Here is a 14,531-nt window from a genome sequence, read left to right as displayed (position 1 = left end):
CCTATCTACTTAATATGCTAAGGTTAAAAAGGGCCTAAAGAACCAGAACTTTAAGGCCTGGCTATAGTAGTAGGAGAAGATATATAATGACTGCAAAAAGATTAAATTACTAGACGTAAACGGTGACTGAGCGATTAGAGACTTTTTGCTGGCTATAGAGCCAGCATTACCAAACTAGGCTTTGACGTGGAGGGTTAAATTTAATAAACACGACTGGGCCAGTAACCAGATGATATCTATAGATTAACTAGTTAAAATATATCGGAACTATTAATGAATAGAGACTGCCTAAAAGAGAAGGGATTAACTTAGCGCTAATGCAGTGGGCTTTTAGGGCGAGTTAATTAACGGATTTTATAAAGACGAGGCTCCTAAGGACAAGGCTCTTAAGGATAAGGTCCCTACTACACCATCTAGGACGTTAAAGAAGAAAGATACCCTAACGTGCTACTGCGGAGATGTTTACTGGTTTCCGGATTGTTCTTATATTAACGAATTGGTTTAATTAAAGGATTAAAAATCTAATAAAGCTACGGCTATAAAAGTTAAGGAAAGGATTGTAAGCGTATTAGATTAGACTAAGTTAAAGATTAAGAAGATAAGGAAGGAGGCTTTAGGTAAGGAAGCTCTATAAAAGGAAGCCGTACGGAACCCAGACGGAAGTTAAAAGGAAGATAACCATGGTATCTTTGCCGTATACTAAGTAGGCGCCTATAACGCAGGTTCTGACTACAAGCTATATAATAGCGTTATTCTTAATAACAAAACCACGATATACGTCATTAATAATTAATTAAGATTCGTCAACGAGCTCTAATTAAGTAATAACTTTATATACGCCGGAACAGGCCTAGATCTAGTTAAGGGTATAGGGACGGCAGTAGTTATAATCCAGACGCTAGTAGGCCCTAAGAAGATCCTACTGGCTAATGTAGTATATATACTAGCGTTCTATACAAATTTGGCCTGTTTAGATAGGTTTAACGATAAAAATATATGGTAGGACAATAAAAAGAACCTACTATATTACAAAGACGATTATAAGACATTTGCCTATTGCGGGCGATATTATAACTAAAACACGCTTAAATATAATAAGCTAAAAGCCTTATTTACAATCCAATTGCGAGACCCCCTTCCTAATTAAGAAGTAGCAGGAAGGCTCTGGTATAAGAGACTAGGTTATATAGGACCCGACGCGATTGAGCATCTACCTTAGGAGGTAGGTAGTGCGAAGCTTTGAGGACCAGCGATAATTGAATGTAAATCCTATGCTGTTAGTAAGGCTTATAAAATTGTATTAAGAAGAGCACCTACTAATAAGGTAATAAGGCCCTTCTACTAAGTATATATTAACTTATTCCAGGAGATCGTGGCGTATAACGGTTATAAATAGATAATATATTTCTATAATGAATTTCTATAAATAAATAAGGTAGAGACCTTTGCCCGAAAGTTGTTATTAACGTAAGTAATTATATAATATTCGAATAGGGTGAAGCGTTAATATAATTAGAAGATTATGGTTATCCGAGTTAATGGCGAGACCTTCTTTAGTGGCGACTTCTATAGTTGGACGAACTAAGAAGGAATTACGGTGGAGCAATTGGCTCTATATATGAAGTCTTAAAACGGTTCTGCTGAACGTTCTAAGGGGGTAATTATTATTAAGTCTCGTTATATACGAATCGAAGCTTAATTACTAGAAGAGCTCTAGCTAGAGATTATTAGAGCTGCAGTATATTTAATTAATTAGATACCGAACGCCTAGCTTAGCTAGATAATACCTTTTGAGAAGCTTTAGTTAGTACTAGGGCTCTTACCATTAAAGCCAAATATAGCTTATCTATGTGTATACGGCTGCAAAGCTTACCCGCTTAAATACAACCTCCTATGTACTTAAAAGCTTAAGCTAAGAGCTTACATTAGATACCTAGTTAGGTACTAGTTAACGAATATCTTTAGGGTCTATATACCCAGTAAAAAGAAGGTAATTTAAATAAGAGACGTGACATTTAATAAGCAGTTGCTTTATAACAACGGTTAGCTAAATCTTACAAATCTGCTCCAAAAACGCGCTAATTAAATTTTAGAGGTAATTAATGTGTTATATATTAATAGGACGCTTTAGGAAGAGCTTAACGAAACGTTAGATAAGGACGATAAGACTTTAGATAAGATTTAAGTGGAAAACGGTAGAAATTAATAGGTAGATTTTAGTGGAAATTAAGACTAAGCGACTAATTAAGATAATAACGTAGTAAGCTTATAAACCTTAAAGGATGATTTCCTACCTGCCCTTCCTACCCCAGATGAGACGCTAGAACCTTAGTTAATTCCTACTAAAAAATCCTTAAGCTCCTTAGCTCTTTTTACCCGTTAATAACCGCATTATAAATACGTACCTATAGAGGATGACTTAAAGGATAAAGATGGCGCAGCTGTTAAGGAAGATAATATTATAAAAGGTAAACGATTAAGGAGGCTACCTAAATAATATATAGCTCATTTGACTTACCTTAAGGAGGTAGATAGCTTTAAAGCGCTTTAGGTAGCCTTCTATATAGGCCTAAAATATTATAGGAAAATCTATTACGATAAGCTACTACCTCCGCCTAAGAACTAGAAGGAGTTTATAAGACACTAGTATAGGGAAGATTTCCTTACTGCTGCTATAAAAGAGTACACTAACCTAGAGGGTCGTGGAATATTTAAGGTCGTAGATAAGACTCCATTAGTTAAAACAGTGCCTACTACCTAGAGATTTACCTATAAAATAGACACTAATGGATATTTAACGAAGTTTAAGGCACGACTCTGTATAAGAGGCGATCTATAAGAGTCGATATATAAGAACACCTATGCGGCGACTCTAGCAGCTAAGGTCTTTAGGGCTCTTACAGCAGTCATCACAGCATTTGATTTGGACGTTTGGTAGGGCAACGCTATTAACGCGTTCGCGAACAGCTTAATTAATGAAATAGTCTATATTAAGTATCTAGATGGATTTACCATTAAGGGTAAATGTCTACTACTACGCAGAGCTCTCTACGGACTTTAATAATCGCCACGTCTCTAGTATAATAACTTAAGTTAGAAACTAACCAAATTGGGGTTAAAGCCTATTAGCGGAGAGCCGTGTCTTTACTACAACGATCGGCTAATCGTATTCTTCTATATAGACGATATCTATGCCGTAAGTACTAAGGGGAACCAGTTAGAGCTTCTAAGCTTTAAGACTGCGCTTATAAAGAAATATGAGATAAAGGACCTAGGTAAACTGTCCTAGTTCCTAGGAATTTAAGTCTTAAGAGATAGGAGTTAGAGGAAGCTATAGCTCTATTAAGACTTCTATATTAAGAAGATTGCTAATAACTTTTATTTAACTAATATACGCTTAGTTAGTATACTTATAAGCACTAATAGGCTCCTACTAAACCTAGAGGAAGCTTTAAATTAAGACACCTACGTCTACTAGAGGATGATCGGATTACTCCTCTACGTGACCTATATTATAAGACCTAATGCAGCTTAAGCTTTAAGCAAGCTATCGGAATTTCTATGAAATCCCTTACCCCTCTATAACGCCGCAGCTCGTTAAGTGATCGCCTACCTCTATTAGACAAGGACTCTCGCAATTAAATACTTAGGACATAGTATAGGAAGTTAAGTCTTTACGGGAGTAAGTGACGCAGCGTTTAGAGACAACTTAATAAGTAGACATAGTACGGAAGGATATCTATTTACCCTATTCGGGGGACTAATTAACTGGCGCTCTACTAAGCAGACGTTAGTAATAAAGTTAAGCACTAAGGCAGAGCTTATAGCTCTGTTATATGCAGGCACGGAATTAATCTAGTGGAGTCGCTTCTTTAAAGAAATTAGATTAACCTTAGATAACAGGCAGACGATTAACTGCGATAATTTATAGACAATTTAACTACTTATAAAAGACGGACCAGAGCTATCTATGAAGCTCTAATACGTCGACATATACCACCACTGGTTACGTTAAGAGGTACGTGACAATCGAATTAAGATTAATTGGACGCCTACTATAGCAATAGTAGCAGACGGACTAACTAAAGCTCTGCTAAGGCAGAAGCACGAGATATTTGTTTATTAATTAAACCTGGTTAATATTAAGGAAAGAATCTAAATTAACAAAGGTAAATTTAACTTAACACTATACTAAGACTTATAATATAGCTTTAACCTACAGGACAGCTTAAAGCTGGGGGGGTATATTAACCGTGACGGGTACTGTTAGACATCAGCTTCAGATTTGTCTTAACCTGGTTTCAATTTAGTTTCACCAATTCTCTAGGGACCCCTGTGGGGGGTACTACCTTATGTATATATAGTCTTTTTCCTTCATAGTTTGAATAGATAGAGTCCTCAATCTTACCTTATAATTGGTGCACGGACTACCAATTGACACTACTAGTTGAAACTTCGGGTACCTTCTTTATACGAAATGATCTCATAAGGCACTGCAGGGTAAGAAGATTCTGTCTCGGTTACTAGAGACGCTTATATACTTTGGGATTAATATCCTAAAAAGCTAAGAGGGATCTACGCGGCATTGAAAGCCTTTAGTCTAAACTGGGAGGAATATAAATACTCGGTAGCGAGTACTTAATGACAAAGCTTTACCCCTTGCAAGTCGCCTGTGAGGCACGTGCGCTGCACGTGCCTAGGGAAAACCCTTCCTTACCTCGCCCAGACTCCTTTTCCCTCAAGAATTCGTCTGTCTATACAATATACCCTATTATTCTATTAATTGGACTCCCTATCCACACCCTCACCTCACATTAATCTTTTATAAGGTAATCTATAGCTATTAATCTTCTTAATAATACTACGCAGAGCTTTTATACTTTAATTGCTTATAAATATAGCAGTAGAAGAACGTTCGCTAATCCGTAGAGGATTTTAACCGGATATCCTTACCCTACTTCTAAATGTATAAGGATCGCTACTTAGTATACTTTAGAGCTTTAGTAATAGCTTTATACCAAATATATTACTTTCTATAAAGCTTAAACTTATTAACCGTTTTTAACTTATTAGCTTTTAGGTTAAAGCTCTTAGGCATAAGGATTACGTCGTCAGACATAGGGGGTAATTAAGTTAACAATATCGATTTATAGTGGCTGTTGGTTACATAAGGTAATATCACATAGCTACAGTTCGTAGATAGTATAATAATTGTTATTCTTGTTTCTTAATAAGGGAGGGCGAGGAGCTTAAGGCTCCTCGCCACGCTAGTACCGCGGCGACACGTGACGGCAACTTGCCGCACGTAACGGCAACTTGCCACATATGACGGCAATATACCTCATATAGTGACCACTTGCCTTTATTCCCAACACTAGCAACTCTTCTTTTATAGTTGCCATTTATATATAGATATTGCTTAACTAGCGGAACAAATATTAATCCTCTTTACTTACTATTACTATTATAACATAAGTCTCGCTATCCTAACATTTACCTCTTAGCACGTAGTGCTTTCTTACTTAGGAGTTGTAGGTAGGTATCGGAGGTCTAGGTTAGGCTTAGCATAACCTTAGGTTACGCACGACCCCCTAAGGTCCGCGACATATCGTCTAAATATTACCTCCCCCCTTTAGTAGTGGCCCCTACTTTTTAGACGCGTTTTTAAGGCCTAAGTTAGTACTAGGTTAGTATAAAGGGCCTTAGCGCGCCTTTATCATTACCTTAACAATCTATTTTCTAACCCTCTCCTATCCTTATGCCCGCGTTAGCTTATATAGGGCTTCTAATTTTATATAGAAAGACCTACTATAATTATAATTGTATAATATAGAGCCCTCTTCTCCTTCTTCTCCTTTAATATTTACGCATTTAGTGGCTTTATTTACCCACGCCGCGCTTACGCGTCTCCCCCTTACCTCTTACGGATATAGAGTCTTTTAAGAATCTCCTTACCCTACGGTCTACTTTACGGTTAATAGAAGCCCCCCTAGCCTCCTCCCCCTATAGCTTCTAAAGCAAATTTAAGGCCTAAATAGCATAGCTATATAATATTTATAAGGCCTAGCGCTTAAAGAATACTATAAGGGCGTACAAGCTAAAGTAGAAAGAGTGGGAAGACTAGTACGCGAGACTAGAAGGTAATATAGATAGCGCCTAGGTAATAAAAGATAAGCTTTACCTATTTTTAAAGCAGTAAGTTATTAACTAAGAATTATAGGCTGCTAGCTATTAAAAACGGAAGTTAAAATAAAAAGAGATGTAGAAAGATAGTAAGTGGGTAAAGAAGAGATAGAAGACAGTTAAGCGGGTAAAGCAGCTAGGGAGGAAGGTAGCCATAGGGGCAGCTATAGGGGCAGCCGTAGGTATAGGGGAGGAAGCTATAAAGGAGAAAGGAAAAATATAGGACGAGGAGGCCCTAGACGCCCTATTTAACGAGATAGTCCAATACTTAGTTATAAATAGCTATATCTCCGCTATTACCGAGCTTTATATATAGTAGTTAGAAGGTAAAACCTTGCAGCTGCTATAGGGGGTAAAGCTCTTAGCAGTACTAGATAGCGTCCGCCACAATAAGGACTAGATTTAACGCGTTAACTTTATTAATTAAGGCCTATTTATAATTACTAGCAGCTATAATGTTAAAGGGCTTAAAAAGGTAATTACTTAGTGCTAAGAGATAGGCTCTAAGATCCTAGGTTTAGTTAAGTCTTACCTTTAAACTACAGCTAAGCATTTATTAGGTTTATATATACCCTATCCGGTCTATATAGCTACCGTTTTCTAACCCGTTCCTTAGGCTATACTACCATTACCTATAGTAAAAGTAGATAAGACGTTTAGCTTGCTAACCTTATCCTTATTAAACTAGAGAATAAAAGGCCTAAACTAGATAAGTTAGCGCCGTGTATAATTATATTAATAATATAAGGGAAGCAGAATTAGCACGGTAAGGTTAAGTATATAGGCTATATACGGAACGCTAACCCTATCCTCTACCCCCTCTTTATAGTAGCCTTCTACTTCTTTAACTACTAGGGTAAAGACGGCGCTAAGAGCTTCCCATCCTTTCGGCAGCTAGAGGACTACTATAACCTATACGTCTTCCCTAGCAGTATTAAAGTACCGTAACGGCCGCTAAGCTATTATACGCAGTTTAAATAGAATAAAAAGATATTTTAGGGGGTAGGAATTTACTTAAAGGAGAAGACCTATAGCGCCTATAAGTAGAGCATCTAATATACCGAGCTTAGCGGCGTTAAGGAGACCTAAATTAAATGGGCCGGACGCTAGAATACGGACGTAATAATAGGAGCCTACCTTAGCTACCTACCCTATGCGTTTATATGGTCAATTGCCGGCTTCCTAAAGAAAGGAAAGGGCTACTTTCTCCCCTATACACGGGAGGTGCTAGAGGAGGCCCTTTATTTAAAGATATAGCCTAAGACTAACGTCTGGCTAAAATATATAGAGGCCTACTACCTAGGTAGGGCTGATAATAAGGTTATATAGCTTAACCTTATAGGCTTAGGATTTCTACGCCTCCTTTACGCGCTTAGGGTAATCCTATTACAGGACTTAGTAATCCTATATAAGCAGTTCCCGCTCTACCCCCTATAAAAGGACCCCCTCTTTAGCTGCGAGGAGTACTAGAGGTTCGCTACACGGGTAGAAAGCTTACTAGCTAACGTAGTTACGCTAGATAAGCTAATAATGCGGAAATACTAGCCCGCCTATAAGGCCGTAGCTAAGCTAAAATATAAGGCCGCGATCTCTAAGGTAAAGGGGGTTTAATTATGCATACAGACGATCTTAGAACGCCTTGGCGAAATAGAAAGGTTATTAGTATTATTCGCACCTATATAGATTTAGTAAGGGAAGACGGGTATCTAGATAGGGCCTACGGAGTCTATATATCCACCTTTAGGCGAGCCCGCGCTGTCTACTATAACGTCTACTATATCCGCGCCGCCTGCTCGGCCGTCTATAATATCTATACTACCTACTTAGCCGCTATCTATAATATCCGCACTATCCGCTTAGCCATTTATAATATCCGCACTATCCGCTTAGCCGTCTATAATATCCGCACCGCCCGCTTAGCCGTTTACTATATCCGTATTGCCCCTACTAGCATAGGCATAAGCTAATACTTAACTATCTCTCCCATTTATTCTTAACCTATAGGCGCTACTAAGGAAATATAAAATGCTTTAAGGCGGTAATTTAGTCTTTTAGCTCTGGACTAAGTAGACTTTAGGGCTAGTAGGTAGGCCGTTAATTAAAGCTCTTAATTACTGTTAAGGGGCACGCTAGCAGGTTAACGGCGAGGCTATATTCTATAGCCGTTGCCGTAGGATTATTAAGGATATAAGACGGCGCGTAAAAGACGGTATGGCAAAAGACGAGAGACAGGCTATTAACCAGCTAAAATAGCTACGAGGTCGGCATTCTTTAGATTAGCTTTATAAGAATATCTAAAGCAGGGGAGGCTCCCTCTTAAGTAGTAGATAATACCTATTTTACTATAGTAACCGAGACGCCTTAATATAGAACTATACTAGTGACCAAGACATCTTAATATAGGACTGCACTATAGTAACTAAGACGCCTTAATATATAACTATACTGCAGTAACTAAGACGCCTTAATATAGAACTATACTATAGTAACCAAAACGCCTTAATATACAACTGCACTGTATTAACTAAGACGCCTTAATATAGGACTATACTATAGTAACTAAGACGTCTTAATATAGGACTGCACTATAGTAACTAAGACGCCTTAATATAGGAATAGAGCCTATTTAGGTGTTATAAATTTAGAGTAATATTACGCGACCGTCCAGAAGTACCGATTTAACATAAATTATATACCTTTTCGCCCAAAATCGCGTGCGAAAGTACTTAGGGGCGGTCACTACGCGACCTCGTACGGGGTTCGGGCGCGTTATTAGTAGAGGTAGCCCTAACCTCGTATTAACCCGGGTCGTAACTGCGCCAAATCAGCCCCGATATGTGATAGATATCGTATTAGGGCCGCTAAGGCGCTAGTTATAAGCGAGCCAATAGCGATTTTCCATCCCGGGGATAGAAAATCCTAATTAGCTAGGTTAAGTCAGGGTTTATAGAATGTTATACCCCCCTTCTAAAAAAGTCTTAGTAAGAGAATCTAACTAATTAGATAACTTTAACCGCCGGTTAAAGTTCCTAGATATCTTAAGACCTTATATAACTAAGAAATTTCTAGGGACTCCCTTTTAACCTAACCTTTAACTTATATATATAGAGTATTTATATTAACAAACGTCTCTAATACCTTATTTAGGTTCGTCTTTATTATTATATCTACTAGGTTATTTTAGCCATTAATCTATTAAATCTTAAAGAGTTCTTAACGCTTATAGGATTACTAAAGTACTATAATATTAATTATAAGGCGCTTCTTTTTTATAGTACTAAGCTTAACTAAACACTTATAAAGGGAATATAAGTCGGTATATACAATCGTAGGGATAATAGGAAGTTTAAGTTAATCTATAATTATCTTTAGGGTAGTTCCAATTACAATTACCATATTAACTCCGCTAACTATTCTATATATCTCTAACACTAAAACACTTTAGGTAACGCGCTTACTCTTAGTTAAGCTCTAATAGGTAAGATTACTATAAATTATAAAGTCATTCTCTCTAGTAAATTCGTTTATAATAATAATCTTATATCCTAACTAGGAGCTAAAATCTTTATTATTTATAAATAATCTATTAATAAATATAAAGAGCTTAGCGGTAGGAAGATTAATAGGCATATAGAGTAGTCACTAATTAAGATGGTTTATTTACTAAAAAAGATATTTATTTAGGGCAAGAATGTTATCCTTAGTTAGTTCCTAGTATTAAGTGGTAATAAAGAGATTAAATAAAGCCTTAGGCTAATAGATAGAAGCAATATAAGCTTTATAAGCGCGTTACTCTATATATCCTTACTTTAGGGAATTAATATTAATAATGTTAATCTTTTTACTTTAACCCTTCTAGCGCAAAGTAATAGAATCCTTATTTAGGGAGAGGATATATCTATTAAAAAGTAATAGTGTTATTAAATTAAGCTTTTCCTTTAGCTTTGCTATAAGATTTNCCTTTACTAGCTTATCCTCTTTAAGAGCTAAGAATTNGTTGTNTCCTAAGATAATTATATTATTAGTTTATATACCGATAATTCTAAATAGGGTTCCTATAGTTGTAATAAGGAAATAGGGATTAAATATAGAAGTAGTTATTAAAAGCTTCTCTTTATAGTGCTTACTGTAGATAGCTTACTAGTAAGTTCCTACCTCTATAATTTTATATAATGGCTTAAGTATAACCATAATTATATCTTTAGGATACTAGTAGCGAATTTGTTCCAAAAGGTATGCTAATATTAAGCGCTAAAGGTGCGTCTCTAATTAGGTGTAGGCTTAAGTAATATTTTATAAATAAACCGCTATTCTATTTTTTATTAAGGAGGGAGCTAATATAATAATAACTTACTAACTAGCTCGTTAAATTATAGGAGATTATATAAGAATTATCTCTTTACTATTATTGTTGTAACCTTAGATAATAAGCCTTAATTTCTTAAATAGGGCGTTAGTAGCTTTACCCTTAATCTTATTAACTATCCTTAACTTAAAGATACGAACTTTATTAAACTTAGTAGGGTTATATTTCTCGAATTTAAAGACTCCTTTTATAATAAGACTATCGATCTCCTACTTATTATATACTTAGAAAGGAGCTCCTAAAGTTATAATACGACCTTCCTTTTAAAGCTATTTTGCGAGCTTAAAGTTAGCCTTCTCTTTAGCTGTTATAAAGGCCATTAATAACTTAACTCTACTCTTAATAGCGGTAACAAATTATTCTTTAAAATTAATAAGATGTTAGTGATTTTGTAATCCCTTTGGGCGACCTCTACCGCGTTATAGTTATAGCGTATCTAATATAATTATCTTAGGATTGTAGTCGCCTTTTAGAACACATTAATTATAGTTCTCCTCTAAGGCATCTTTTAGGGCATCCTATAAAGGCTTAGATTTATTATCTTTATAGTAAGGCTTAATAATAGTTAAATAGAATTAAGTAGGTCTATAAGGCATCTAAATAGTATAAGTTTAACTATTAATTATAATAAGTTGGTATAGGCCTAACTATCCTTCCTTTTTACGCTATACGCGTACTTTAGACTAGAGTGGCAGATTAAGTGTAGTTAAGATATTTAGGCCATTTCTTATTCCTAGTGTGTTATTGACCTAGCGTATAGCGTAGAGACGTTATACCTCCTTTATTACCTTATAAATAGCCTTAGCTTATTATATAATAAAGGAAAATAGTAGAGAATTATTAGTTATTTAAGGGTAGGCGCTAAAGACTAGTAATATAGGTATAAGTCTATCCAGGCCAGCGGAATTATTAATAGCTTTAATAGCTATTTATAAGGTAAGTTCTTCGCTAGCGTCCTTTAGTTTTAAAGAGATAATCTTATATATATGGCGTAATAACGCGTAATATTACTCTACCTTTTTAATACTATTATATACCTTAACGGGGACTTCCTTAACCTTAATTATTATTACCTTTATCTATTATTAGAACTCTATAGATAAGAAGTTCTTTCCTATATTATAGATAATTTAATTAAAGGGTCCTAAATAGATATTAATCTAGTATAATTAAAGGGTATCCTATACGTTTCTAGCTAATATATCTTTTAAAAAACGCGCGGCTTAAAAGGAGGTTAAGAAGTTAATAACTTAGAGTACTAGTTTACTACTAAAATATATAACATTAATAATAATATAGAAGTTAAAGTTATAGTTATTCTTAAGGGTAAACTTAAATTGGTTAGGGGACTTCTGGTTTATTTAGTAATAATAGTAACGTATTCCACCACCGAGCCGGCCACCCCACTAAGCCGGCCACTTTTTTTCCCACTAAAAATCGTGAAAATCGCAATACAATATCTCAACAACCACTTAATAATAATTTTTAAAAATTTATCTTTGAGCTTGCATATATACTCTACTTTATTTACTTTAATTTCAGATAAATCTATTAAGTAGTTTTAAAGATATATAGTTTTTGATCGTAAATTTTACTCTAATCTTAATATCTTTATAACTACTTAATAGATTTATTTAAAATTAAAGCAAATGAAATATAGTATATATGCAAGCTTAAATATAAATTTTTAGGAATTATTATTAAGTGGTTATTGAGATATTGTATTGCGATTTTCACGATTTTTAGTGGGAAAAAAAGTGGCCGGCTTGGTGGGGTGGCCGGCTCGGTGGTGGAATACGTTAATACTTTATAAGATGCTTAATTACCTTAACCTTAACTTTATAGCCCGCTTACTAAAGAACTTTAAGTAATTAATAAATAGATAGGTAGCTAAAACAATGGTGTATGTCATAGTGCTGTAATAAAGTAGACTGAATAACTACGTTGTGGTATAAAGAGGGGAAGAAGGTAGAAAGGGGGTATTGTATATAAATAGTAGGGCCGGTCGCCAAGTCGCTAGTAGTGGGCTAGCTAATAGTAGGAAATAGTACGAGATAGTATAAAATAGTATGCGTTAGGTCAGTGCCGTGACAGTACTCCTCTTCTCTAGATGGTTTGGTCCCTAAACTAAATAGATAACTTAAAAATAGGCAGTATATAGGGTTGCCTATTTTTTACCGTAAAGATATTAGTTCCGCTTACCGCCCTTAACTAAGCTAATGGCAATTTTCTATACCGGGCATAGAAAATCCTAATTAGTTAGTTTAGTAAGTAAGGTTGGTAAAACTCTATACCGCCACCTAAATCGATCCGCGTGGCGTTTCTTAGCAAGAATTTTGGCTAATTAGATAACTTTAACCGCTGGTTAAAGTTCTATAACATCTTAACCACCACAAATTTTAATACGGTGGTTAACCGCGACCTTAGCGTGACTTTTCCTTATCTCGTGTCTAGTCTAGGGGTCCTAGCTTTTTAGGGTGTTGCTTATAGAAGCGCTGTATAGCTTATTTATAACCCTTTAGGTCTTCCTCTAGCTGCTAGGTTATATCCTTATAATATTTCCATTTAATCTTATAAGTTAGGCCCTAGGGGTCTTTGTCGTGTATATTAAGGATTTTCTTAAACTCCTATTTATCTTCTATATTGCCGTTATTATCTCTCTCTACTACTCATCCTTATACATTATAATGCTTTATAGTATTAATATTTGCTTAGCTAGGGATCTCTTTAGTAGCCTAGAGGCGGACCTTAGATATATAAAAGGATTTGTTTACTTAAATATAGTCTAGAAGGTCTACTATAACTGCCCCTTAGTATACTGCGAGTACGGGGTATAGGCCGTCCTATTTATTATCCCATTTCTTCTTAGGTCTATTTATCTTTATATTTTCTAAGCTAACTATAACTATATCGCCTTCGTAGAATAACACGCTCTTATCCCTATAGGTATTAGTATTATCTTTATAGCGTTATTATAAAATCCGGGCTAGGGCCTTAAGCTGTGTTAATATCCGCTTAAAGCGGTTAGCTATAGAGTCTACGCGGAAGAACTCCTTTTTTGCTTATACTAATAGTATTAGTAGGCGGGGGCTAGTAGGCTTAATTCTAAGGCGAGGGTTAAAGCCATAGTTTGCAAAAAACGGGGAGATGCCTGTGCTCTTATTAACTTAGTTATTTATAGTAAACTTGGTAAGCGGTAGGTAGTTAACCTAGTTATCCTATATAAAGCTAACAAAAGCACAGAGGTATTTATTTACAGCAGCGTTAATAATTTTAGTTTGGCCGTCTATTTTTAGGTATTAGGCTAAGCTTAGTTATAAGGTTGTTTTAAGGCGTTTACTTAGTTATTGCTAGAAGTTGCTAATAAATTGTGTGCCGTAATTAGAAATAATTGTGCTTAGTATACTATAGAGCTTATACACGTTATTAATAAAGCTATTAACTAGCTCCTTTATTAAGAGTCCTATTACTAGAACAAGGTATTATATTTTAGTTAGGCGGTCCATAATAATAAGGATATATTTATATACCTTACCATGGCATTAGTATACCGGTAGTATTATAATATAGTCGATTAAGATATTGGTCTATAGGCGGGCGGGTAATTTTAGTAGCTTTAGGAAACCGGGCGGGGTAGAACGGGGGGTCTTAGTGCGAAAGTATAGGGCGCAGTTTTTAACGAAGGTAGCCGTAAACTAGGAGATTCCTAGCCACTAATATATTTAGTTTAAGAGGTTAAGAGTCTTAACCTAGCTAGGGTAACTAGCGGGGCCGCTGCTATAAGAGCAATGGGTAACTTCTAGGTGAAGGTCTAGGGCGTTAGGGATAAAGAGATGTTAGTAGAAGTAGATCTGTCCGTTAATAATACTATATTCTAACTTATTACAACGGAGTAATTTTCTAATCTTCTTTAGCTAACGGCGAGCTTTCTAATTACGTAGGGCTACCACTATATCTCTTACGAGTTCGTTCTCCTAGTATC

Source organism: Cenococcum geophilum, assembly GCF_001692895.1.
Source record: "Cenococcum geophilum 1.58 unplaced genomic scaffold K441scaffold_31, whole genome shotgun sequence".
NCBI classification, from domain to species: domain Eukaryota; kingdom Fungi; phylum Ascomycota; class Dothideomycetes; order Gloniales; family Gloniaceae; genus Cenococcum; species Cenococcum geophilum.
The sequence above is the reverse complement of the archived record's forward strand: the minus strand, read 5'-3'. Positions refer to the sequence as shown.